This window comes from Stigmatopora argus, chromosome 2, assembly GCF_051989625.1.
Source record: "Stigmatopora argus isolate UIUO_Sarg chromosome 2, RoL_Sarg_1.0, whole genome shotgun sequence".
NCBI lineage: Eukaryota > Metazoa > Chordata > Actinopteri > Syngnathiformes > Syngnathidae > Stigmatopora > Stigmatopora argus.
Genome location: NC_135388.1, coordinates 17671806 through 17684326, shown reverse-complemented (window position 1 = coordinate 17684326; position 12521 = coordinate 17671806). Strand labels below are relative to the sequence as shown.

Sequence of the window (12521 nt, the reverse complement as noted above, 5' to 3'; positions counted from 1 at the left end):
CATATACATGTATACATACATATATACACATATTTTCCACTCTATTTTATGTATATATGTATATATATTTGTATATATTTATATATATATATATATATATATATATATATATATATATATATATATATATATATATATGTACATACATATATATATTTATATATATGTATATATTTATATATATATATATATATATATCCCAAAAAGTAAATGCATTTCATTATCCGTTATTTTATTTTGAATTCCCCTTAAGCGATTAAAAACTGTACAAATGCAACGTGGCACATATTTTCCCACACATATACACACACACAGGGCACACGTAAAAGTCTAAAATGTACTGCAAAGTGGACGGCTTTCGGCCCTGGTAGAACGGGCTCTTGCCGCCTTCTGGCGGACAAACAGTTATTACATCTATAACGGCCTCGGAGGGAGATATTTCAGCGGCGCAGGGCGCATTTTCATTATGCTCTATTTATTTTAAGACATTAATAAATCATTTGCTTATAATTTTCTCTCATTTTTGTGTGTTTCCTCACATCTTCCGTGGAACAAATTAGATAATTTACACGTAAAGTACACCTACTTTTTTTTTTTAATTTTCAAGTTACGAAAAAAGTCTTGGGACCAATTAATTTTGTAAGTAGAGGTACTACTGTTTTTTTCTACAGAGAGGAGGTTTGACCTGTTTTGAAGGTTGAGTTTGGTTGGATAGACACCAAAAGGAAGCCCCTGGAAGAAGAAAGTAATGGGAAAATAAGATCTCGACGGAATGTGGACCGAAGAGCTCTAAAAGCTATGCTTGAATCAACTGAATTTCAACTCAATTTCAATGAGTCATAAAAGCAGACCTGATTTTCATTCTGTTAATGAATGTTTGAAAAGGGAAATAAGGTACAAACATACATTCTAAGTCTCTGTGAGTCAAGCTCAGACAGACTTTCTGGCTAACCATTGAGCTGTAAAGCTTTGGGGCCAGAGTGACAAAATAGTTTGGAGACTGTAGAGCAGGTCAGACATAGCAATTTTCTGCTGAAACCACCCGTTCTTCCTTATCTGAGAAGGCATGCATGACGGGGCAGTTTGACTAAATTGCTGCTGCACGTCACTCAGCTTGTATAGCCATCCTTTTTATGCTATTGCTGATCATCACAAGGGCAATTGGGGTGCTGGAGCCTTTGTTTTGTGTGACTGTGTGCACATATTCACTATTTTACAACTGCTTTGTTAAAGCTCTATGTGTGAACCTTTTGAGTGTTTGAGTAGTAAATGTGCTCCAACAATTGGTAACGATATGCCCCTCAATTGAATAGTCTTTGTTGACAATACAGTATGATAGATATCATGAATACAGTATGGTAGATATCATGAAGTACAACAGATCTGTTGGAACAAAAATCCTCATCTTCATCACCCTATTTGATCACTGTTCATCCATCATAAAATTGTATATATACTGTTGTACCTCTACTTACAATTCTACATACAACATATTAAGGTTACGAAAAGGCTCAATAGTTAGTGCACTGTAGTTGCATATGCAGATGTCTGCAGTTACTCTAACATATTTGAGATTCTCCACTACGATAGCTTTCAAATTAGATCTATTTAAAAATTTGGTTGACAAAAATTTATAAATTTGCTTTCAAATTAGTTTGATGAAATCTATATTTGTGATGGGCTTTAATTGGCAAATAACAAAAACGCAGTTTTTTAGCTATTTCATATTCTACCTAAGATAGCTTTTAAATGACATGTTATGTATAGTGATTTTTTAATATAGTTTGTGTTTTATTTAAAAAAATATTCAAAATAATTCAAAAAATATTTGTTGCATTAATCAAATGATTTATTTGGATAAATTGTCAATACATAAGTGATTAAATCTGCTAATTTCTTTTTTTAAATCACATAACAGCAATAATTTATCATACAACATATCGCCTACAATTTTTTTATGGGGACAAGCCTATATTTTAGTGCAAAAGTTGAAACATGTTTTGTTAAAAATATTTGTTTACCTACAGTTACACATTCATTCATATATGTAACAAACATCACTTGTTGCTTTATGGAAGTCAATTAAAAACTAATTCGAAGCTCATAAAAGAAGACATTCTGTGTATTCAATCATCAATTACAATTTGATCTTTTTTTTTTAAATTATTCTCATTAGAGCAGACTTCAACAGCCCATGCAACAAGGTTTAACAGTAATGTTTGTCACATCAACTATCACCTCCTGTAAAACAACTTTCTTTAGGTCAATTTTAACAATGTGTGTAAACTCAAATAAGCAAGCCATTTTTAATGAGCAATTTGAGTTCCTCAGTTATGTTACTGTGTTGCAGGGCTGATGTGGCCATTCACAAACCGCATGTCTTCTATGAAAAAATGTTTTCTTTTCTCATCGCTCTCTTCTCATCCATTTCGAACATAATTAAATGTTGCTAGTCTTTACACATACATTGGTTTGCTTATTTTATTAGATACTTGGACAACACTGTATTTAGTTGCCTTTTTTGACAAATGTATGTTTTTATATTTGTCACAGTATGGCTGCGCATTCATCTTTTTTTGCCTGCAAGAACACGTCTGAGATGAAAGGATTTTTTTCCCCTCATTGTAATTCACAGAGACAGCTAGGCCCTTGTGATTATTCCCTTCCCCTTCTCTCCACTCATGCACTTGCTTGCGGCCCTTTCTATTTCACTCTTAAAAGGGTTTCGAAAAGGCATTATACCAGTGAAAGAAGTTAAAGGGAAAACACGTTCGTCCTTTGGGACCAATGTCAAACATTCATGATGCAATGGATTCTACTTGACAGAATATGGGTAGCTTTACACATCAGAGCAAATGGGACTTATTTGACAGGATTTCTTGATACTTAAGTTGTGAAACACCACACCCCTGCTAACCCACCCCCCCAAAAAATCGTTCCACAAGCTATAATACTACCCACTTAAACCCTTTATAAAGTATACCAATTGTTGAATGAAATATGTATGCAGATGTATGGAGGAAAAAAAGAAAAATGACGGGAAAAATACTTGTTAAGCTATTGAAATGAAAAAGAAATAACAAAAAAAACACCCACAACATCTTAAAATTATGTTACACACTAGTGATCGACCGATAATGGTCGGGCTGATATTTGGCAATTTGACGCATATTGGTATCGGCTTTTTTTTTTAATCCACCCACCCACTATGAAGAAATCATTTAAAAACTGGGTTATTTCGGCTCAAATGCAGCCGCGTTTCTCCTCTCCCTTCTGCCTCCTCTCTCCTGCATACAGACACACCGACACACCAGCACCAACGCAAATGGTGCAGCCTGGTCCTGTAGCCTTATGTCTTATAAGATATACGTACTATCTATACTTTTTTAAAATGTTCTTGGCATAACCACAAAAGATTTCCACATGTCCCCAGAGGTCGTTTGCCTTCAAAACATCATATGTTATATCCGAAGGTAGTAGTGTCAATTTTTTTTTTTTTTCCACAGTTTGGAATTCAAATTGAATCCGGATTCAAACAGACACTGAATTGGATAGGCCCCATCCGTGGGACATTCGCAACATTTTTTTCACCTTTCATCCTACTCTACTATTTATTGATGAATGAAAACATAGTAATTAAAAAAAAACATTTACCAAATATTTTTAGGGTGCCTGTATAATTGATTCATCACTCAAGGGTAGAATGTTTAGTTCTTAGTAATCAATGTATTGAACATTCAATTAAATTATGTTATTGGGTCTTCGCTCTTCAATGTCTAGGTCTAGATTATATTTAATTGTGTCCCTCAGGGTTGTGCATTCCTTGAAAAGAGGGACCACTTGGTTTTAAATTAATCACTTGAGTTGTATTTCAAAACTAATTGGTTTTTTTCTGTTACTGTTATAGCTGAATATATTACAATTTCTCTAGAGTTCCCGACAATTCAATTCCTTTATAGCTAAAAGTTCCAAGAGTCTTGTGCTTTTTTTTTTTTTTTTTTACAACTTGACGTAATTTTACATTAAAGATAAAACTTACTTTGGATTCAATCACACTGTTCTGACACTTCTGTTAAATTTAAGTAAAGTGGAACTACTTTTCTAAATAGCCAAATCAACTACAGTGCTACTTCGGTACTCGACCATAATTCTTTCTAGAAAGCTGTACAAATACCAAGTTGATCTCATCAAATTTTAACTTAACACTACGACTCAAAATCTACAGTGCTCCTGTTCGACTCATCGACTGCTGCTCACACGAGCTCCCCGAATCGGCTTCGTTACGACAACCCCACCCACTGACGTAGTTAGTGCTTCACTGGCTCTGGCTGGGCGCAGCAAGGAGTTGTTGTCTGCTAAGCATTTGTTTTCAGCCCATGTAGCCATTGGTAAAGAAAGACTCGACTCTAACCTAAGCACAAGCATAACATTAGTGGAAAAGAGGCCTTAGATGACAATTTCAACCACGTTACCCGCATTTTTACCTATCTTCTGCCATAAACAGCTTATGCATGTCAACTGAATGATTCCTTATTTCTTTTTATATACTTGTCAGAAGAATTTGTCTTAATTAATTGTTAATTCTCCCAGAATTATGGGGCGAGGGAGTATCACGACCTCCTTATTTCTGAAATTGCATACTTTTTACATCACACTGTAGAGAGGCACACACTGGCGCAAACACCCGGAGACCAGTGACGTATCTTTCTGTATTCATGGACAGCAGCTGCAGACAGAAAAAAGGAGGACTACAATGACTGCACTGACTGTTTATTTTTATCAGGGCATTAGCAGATTAGGCACTCAAACTAACAAGGTCATCAAACTCAGATGGCTGTAATCTGCAGACCTCTGCTGAGCAGCCGGCAGCAAGAGATGAGATTTGGTGCGTTACAGTGGGGTTCACTTCCCTTGCTCCCAAGGCAACACTACAAGTGGATTTCCTAATACCTTTAATAATCTAAAACAAAAGGTTAAAGCTCAAATCCATGGCCCCACATAAAAACTGGGTTAAAAATGCAAGCGAAACTCAAATTTAAAATTAAGAATTGACAGGAGTTGTACATGTGTCAAAGGGAAAGAACAATGTGGAATATGGTTAAAAATGTTGTTACCTATCCAGCTGTGTTGATCTACAGCCTCATAATAAAATATTTGCCTAAGGAAAATTTTTCTACTTAAGGTATCTTTAGGACTATTACCAAATTGCAGTGCTGTTTTAATTTTCACTGCCCTTTTGATATATTTGCTACTTGCTAATGGAAATTAAATTTCAGTTTACACTGCTCGCACGCATGCAAAAGATTTATTACATTTCTTTTCAAATTGGCTCAAGACTGAAATGGAAAAAAGTTGCAAAAAACTTTTAGTCAAGAATCAAAAACAAATGGGCCACAATCGTGAAGGGGAACAAAATGTATTGAATATTTTAAACTTTTTTAACAACTTTTTTAGCAATATTACTCGCACCCCTTGGATTAATACTTTGTAGCGCCACCTTTTGCTGGAGTTACAGCAACAAGTCGGTTGGGGTATGTCTTAATCAGTTTTGCACATCGAGTGACTGAAATTCTTACCCAGTCTTCCTTGCAAAACAGCCCACAGATTCTGGATTGGATTCAGGTCTGGACTTTGACTTGGCCATTCTAACACCTGGAAATGTTTATTTATGAACCATTCCATTGTAGATTTGGCTCCATGTTTTGGATAATTGTCCTGTTAGAAAATAAATCTCCATCCCAATTTCAGGTCTTTTGCAGACTCCAACAGGCTTTCTTCCAGAATGGTCTTGTATTTGGTTTCATTCATCTTCCCATCAATTTTAACCATCTTCCCTGTCCCTGCTGAACAAAAACTGCCACCACCATGTTTGACAGTGGCAATGGTGCGTTCAGGGTGATGAGCTGTGTTGCTTTTAGGCCAAACATATCGTTTTGCATTGTGGCCAATAAGTTAGATTTTGGTTTCATCTGACCAGTGCACTTAGCACATGTTTGGTATGTCTCCCAGGTGACCTGTGGCAAACTTTAAATGATACTTTTTGAGAAATGACTTTCTCTCGCAATACTTCCACAAAGGCCAGATTTGTGCAGAGTACCCCTGATTGTTGTCCTATCGACAGACTCTCCGACCTCAGCTGTAGATCTCTGAAGTTCATCTAGAGTGAACAAGGTCCTCTTGGCTGAATCTCTGATCAGTCATTTCCTTATTTGAGGAGAAAGTTTAGAATGACAGCCGGGTCTTGGTAGATTTGTAGTTGTCTGATACTCCTATTTCAATATGATTGCTTGCACAGTGTATTGGCTGCCGACACCAAAACTGCGTATCGGATGGGCACAATACTAGTCCAAATATTTATGTGAAGAAACAAGCTGGAAATGATGTTTTCAAAAATAGCATATCTGTTGATATACAGTGGATGCACATTAATGATCTGCCTCTGACATTTTAAGTTAGGGCCTACTGTGCGCCTAATAATAGTACTATACTATAATACTATATACTAAAGGGGCTATTGAACATATCTGTAGTAACCTGAAACAGCTGGATCAGCTTAGTTATGTTGAATGAGCCCACATCCATGTTGACAGGTGCAGGGGTTTCTGGAGAAGTTAAATAAACAAATTGTATTCTTATGATTACACCAAAACTGACTAGAATAAACACTGCACAATGTGTTTTGTCTAGGCATGTTTAATAAGATTTTTGTCATTTTTGTTTATTCAGTATGTTGAACCAAACTGTGTTCGATCACCTGTGGCTGCATTTGTTAAGGGTGAAGGTATTAAATTGGCCTCAGAGCAGTCCATATCTTTCGACAAAGAAGAACCAAAATATTTGAAGTAGAGGCCAGTAAAAGACAAGAATGGGACAATACAGTGGTGCGTCTACATAGGATCGCTTTGACATTCAAAGTAAAATTTGACTCAAAATATACCTTTACATAAGACGAAATGCGCGAGATACAACAACCTTTTGCGACATTGTAATTTTATTGTTCTTACACTAGACGGCAGCACTTCATATTTTCTTGTTAAATAAATCATCATGGATCCCAAGAAAGTTAGAATTGTACTAGTGGTGAAAAAAGAAAGATGACGCTTTCCATTAAAGTGAAGAACAAAAACATAGAAAATTAGCGTGGTTTGTTTGAGTGAATTGGCTAAGCAATACGGCCAGAATATGTCTTCAATTACAATGGTGATCATGATGAAGAAAGTGGAAATGCAGAAAAGGATAAAAAGCCTGTAGTGAGTGAACATGTAGACAAGAAAGACATACTTAGGGGCTCAGTTTAGTTTATCTGGTTTTCTTCTCAGCACAGCCTCTCTCCATGTTTGAGGCGGGTTTGTGACCTTGACAAGAATGTAGCTCATTGTTGTTTTCAGCTGAACTGTGGTCAGGGTTTAAGGAAGAAGAATGGGCAAGGGAAGAGAGCACATCCAATGGTACAGACTAAAGTAGAAACCAATTTACTCTATTCAAAATAGTCACATCTATTTTCATTGAAGCAATGTTTGTTATTGTACTCTTTTTAACCCACTAGAAAGTTTTGTCGTTAAATATGAATGCAGATGAATCAATTCTTGTTTGTTCAATTCAGAAGAGCCATTGACAGCACTAGGGAGAAGAGCAATTTTTTCTCATTTTTCTTTTTGCCCAAAACTTTTATTTAAATCCTCAAGATACAACAACGGAAAATCTATTACAAAGCAAAAGCAATTGGGTCACACATTCTATTGGAATATTATTTCATGTGTAAGATGTATCCTCAATCAAATAGGATTTGACACTGTTTGATTTCTTTTTGGTCAAATAAAAAAAAGACTGCAAATGCCAAGCAAATTGTTAGTTCAAGTTAACATTTGTACAAATTCGCAAACCTTGAGCCTACGCTATTTTCACAGTCAATATATGTTTTCTGGCGTAAAAATGCTGCTAATGGCATTCAAATCATAAACATCTTAGACTAGATGCTTATGCGTGCCAAATGTTTTCATCTATGCCTTAAGCCATCTAGCTTTCTTGTGAATACCTCGATGTTTCAGATAGCAATGATTTCCATAGAGGAGTTGCTGAGTTTAGATGCAACTCGCTTCCTGTGAGTCATTAACCCTCCTGATGGTTCACTTTTATTTAAGGTCGCCTAAAATTCTGGGTAAAAGAGGAATCATAAACAGACTTGGTTGGTTGAATGTTGCCTCCGGTACATTCTTTTGTACTATGTGGATTTGAACGTTACCAATGATCTCACAGCATGGGTAAACAGTAGAAAATGATGCAACTAAAAATATATTCAGAACCTGAGGGTACCCTGTCATCACTTGCACTCCTCTAAGTAATGTGTGTTTGTGTGCAATTTCTCCATTTACCTCTCAGTTGTCATTTGACCACAGAAAATGTGTCTTTTAGAATGTTTCTTTAATTTTAAGGAAATCTACTGTATCATGATATAAATCCTTGATAATATCGCCACCGTTACTTAGTACAATATACTACTCTTGTTGAGGCTGGCTGGCAGTTGAAGGTTTGCCTTTTTATATAATGGTAATTTGTTTTACACTTGCTAAAATGTAGCAATAGTATGAGTTCGCTTTTGTTTTACAGGTCACATTGGCCACTTCTTAATTTAGCAAATTGGGAGCCCCACTTAAATTTGATGCTTGCCCTTTGGTCTTTTGTACTCCATATATTTTTCCCCATTACTTTAACTTTTGCTATCTTGCTTGTGGCAGTAAGAGACATCTCTTGAGAAATGTTGAATCTTCTATTAGCATTCGCTGATGTCAAAGGAGTGGCCTTACATAAACTATTTAAAGTTAATGAGATATTGAGCTTCTTGTAGAGTTCATGCTCATCACACTATATTCAATTTATTTTCAGTGAAATACGGGCATCTGGATAGGGTATCACTTGTATTACATTTAGATGGGCTATCAAATATATTCAGGTGTCCAGATAATCCATAATTTGAAGAGTTGTACTGTACATCCTAGGGATTTCCCAATACTGACTTTTTAACTTCTGATCCAATCTGATTCTCCAAATATATATGTTGCTAATACCAATCGGATGCTCATATTTTTAGACCAGTGAAAATAAGGCAAAATATAATGTAATGTAAACTACCTTGCTTGTGTTAATGTCAAGAAATCATTTGTTTATGAAATTACACGATCTGTTACTGTCATTAGTTTCTAAAGAGACGTTGCCCCAGTCGGCGGACATGTTTGCCTAGTGGTTTAATTTACAGCAGAATAAAAGCACGATAGTACTGAAAACAAATGCAACCACTGGTTTAGGTTCTATCTTGTGACCTAATCTGATACTGAAACTCTCCAAATTACTGCTTCCCTGTTTGGAGCATTTCTTTGCCAATAAAAGAATCCAAATTTGCAAACGTCAATAAAGCCAAAGTGAATGTATTTTTCACTAGACACCTCAACGGCTCAACCTCACATTTATATTGGCAACCTTGGGGTTATGTTCAGCTAGCTTCACTAATTTTTAATGGGGGAAAAGAACTGATTGGCAAGTACAGAATATAGATTGGGAAGGTGATGAAAATATCTCTTTTGTATGTCACTCTTGTAAAGCACCAGTAAACATGTCAAGATTCAACAATTATGTGTGCATGAGCATTGTTGCATATATAATTCTTCTCCCTGACCTCTGACAGCAGTCTTGTGTGGCTATGAAACCATGACAATAAGTCATTCATTATTCAGCACCAAATGTAAGGTTTGTGTCTGACAGGGGATATTAAATGGGAAGGAGCGCCTACAATTACAACTTGGAATATTGGATGGCTGTGCTCTTTCAGTATCTATTTTATTTGGTAAGACTCTGTTTCACATGTGATGGCATAAGAAAACAAAGAAGAAATATTAATTTATGTTTTATAATATGATCAGAATAATGAATTTTTTTATTTAATAATCTCACCTAACGGTTGCATTATTGCTGCCCAATATGACGTTATATATGACTTTAGTCAGATGCTTTGCTTTGTTTGTGCTTATGTTGACATGGGCATGTGCAGTTCAGCGAATGCTCAAGTGAACTTTCTCTGGCATGAGATAAGAGTTAAAATTCTCAATGAAAGTCAGTCCTGATATCCACAGTTAATTGCTGTTTTGGACTCAAGCCATATATGCTTGAATAAAACTATTACAATTATTAGCTACATAAATGACTCATTCATCATTTTAATTATTTTTTTTGATGATTTTCCACTTAGATCGTAGCCCTAAAAACTGTGATTGACATGTGCTTGCTAATTTCAGCAAAATAAACCAACACTTTCTCATACTAGTTTGTAGAGTGAATGCGCTGACTAGCAAATCATACGTTCCAATGTTTGTGATATAAATACATCAACAGCCAATGAAAATTGTTTTTTACTAATATAGTGTTTACTATACACAAGAATGTATTACAGGGGGCACTAGTTCAAAGTCCATGCCAAACTTGAACTCTCTCACCACATGCAACCAATAAAAATATTTTGGGGGAAATTATTCAAGCGAAATAGAATGAATCAGTAGGATGTCCAAGACAATGCTGGATACAGCCCAAATATGCTTTTGGTAAAGTAGGTTTCACTTAAGAACATTCGAGTTACGAACAACGGTACATACGAACATGTCTGCAAACTGCGTTTATGTCGAAAAATGTTCGTAAGTTCGATTTTGTATTGCGCGCCTTTTTCCGAGTAGCGCTACTTTCCGCCGCTAATACCGACGCCTGGCGCTATGAGAGCTCAGCTCACCCAGCATCCACCTTCCTCTGCCCAGTTCGTTGCAGTGCGGAAGTGCATGAACATATCTCCAGTGCGCAAAGAACCTTTTTCATTTGTATCATTAAATATGTCGTGCATCCATCATTCAATATGGTTGGTGAAAAGCGAAAGGCTTCTTTGAGGGAGGTGCAAGGAAGAGGCAAGCCATTTATTTCATTTGAAATGAGTGGCAATAATAACGAAGCTTGATGCGCGTGAGAAAGTGGTGAGCGTTGCACGGAAATACAACTTGAATCGTTCGACAGTCAGTACCATTTATAAACATAAAGATCGAGCAGCAGGACCCAAATATTGAACCATTTGCACAAAGTTTGCAAATCAATTGAATGATGCCATACAGTGCTACCGCATCATTTATGATGAAAAAAGAAAACTGCAATCGTCATTAGATAGCTTCTTTCGGCCAGTTTCTAGTAAATCTCTCTCTCTCTCTCTAATGTATGTATACAGTACTGTATGTATTCTCTCCATTTTACTAAATGTTTCTTTCAGTACAAACCAATGTGTGTTACTTATACAAGCCTTAAACATACAAATGCACTTATATAAACCTTCAATATACTTATATAGGCTTCAATATACTTCTATAGGCCTTAAACATAAATTATAATACAAAATATAGCACTGAGCAACTTACGAACAAATTCAACTTATGAACAATCGCTCCGAACCTAACTCGTTCGTAAGTAGGGGAGCGTCTGTATACGATAACATTCACTTATTCATCCATTTTCCATTCCGCTTATCCTCACAAGGGTCATGGGGCGCTGGAGCATTTCCGACCTATTTGCAACAGGAGGGATACACCCTGAATTGGTTGCCAGCCAATCACAGGTTTTTATATACATTTGTAAAATGCCACACTGAAGAAAAGCAAGCAAATAAAGAAAAACAACGGGGTGAAATATTATTTTGTAACTTTATATATCAATAAAACTGCTGTTTTACTGCTCACTTAATTTGTAGTCAATACACAGTAGTAACATTGACATCCATATTCCTACTCATATAGCCACTGGGCGTTACATTCAGATTATTTTCCAGGCTAATGCAAAAGTGAAATGTGTGGGGAGACTACAAACATGCATTCAGATGTTAAAATGTCATGAATTACAATGTATTTCTGCAAAAGTGACTTATATTTGGGTAACACTTGTCATCCTGTCATATTAACTAAATGTATTTGATTTATATGAAACTCAATTGTACCATAATTTAAAGACAAAATGGCATCAAGTGTTAATACTCAGTTGTTAAATTACCAGTAGTCTTCCTGTCTCGCTTTCCTCCACCCAGCGCCAGGGCTTTTCATCGGTTGTTCCCTGATGACTTGCTCCTCCCTTCCTGTTGTTTTACTTCTCCATGTTCGCCGACTGTCTCTTCATTGCTGTCACAGTGTCAGAGCAGGTGGAATCAATTCCTGACCCTCAGGACTCAGCACCCTTACCAGAACTAGCTTTTTAAGTGTGGGATTTAATGAGCAATCACTCTGCAAGTTGACTGGAGGAACACTTGACTGTGTGCAAGGGAGGAATACAAGTAGAAGCAAACCTGCATTGCAGAAAAAGCTCACAGTTGAAATAGCTGACTCCTCCAGGCATCCTGTGCTTCTCAGTCTGAAGGATAAAAAGATACTGAATAATATTCCCTGCTCAACCCCCATGCCACAATGACATGCACAATGTTCACATCCGTTAACTGTGGCATGAATTGAGCATAT

At 36.3% G+C, this 12521-nt stretch overlaps 1 protein-coding gene across 5 annotated transcripts in view; it reads left to right on the top strand.

The window, feature by feature from the left end:
* Window positions 1-12521, top strand: part of znf609b (zinc finger protein 609b) — an 86460-nt gene that overhangs the window by 44397 nt on the left and 29542 nt on the right. The window lies entirely within an intron of this gene.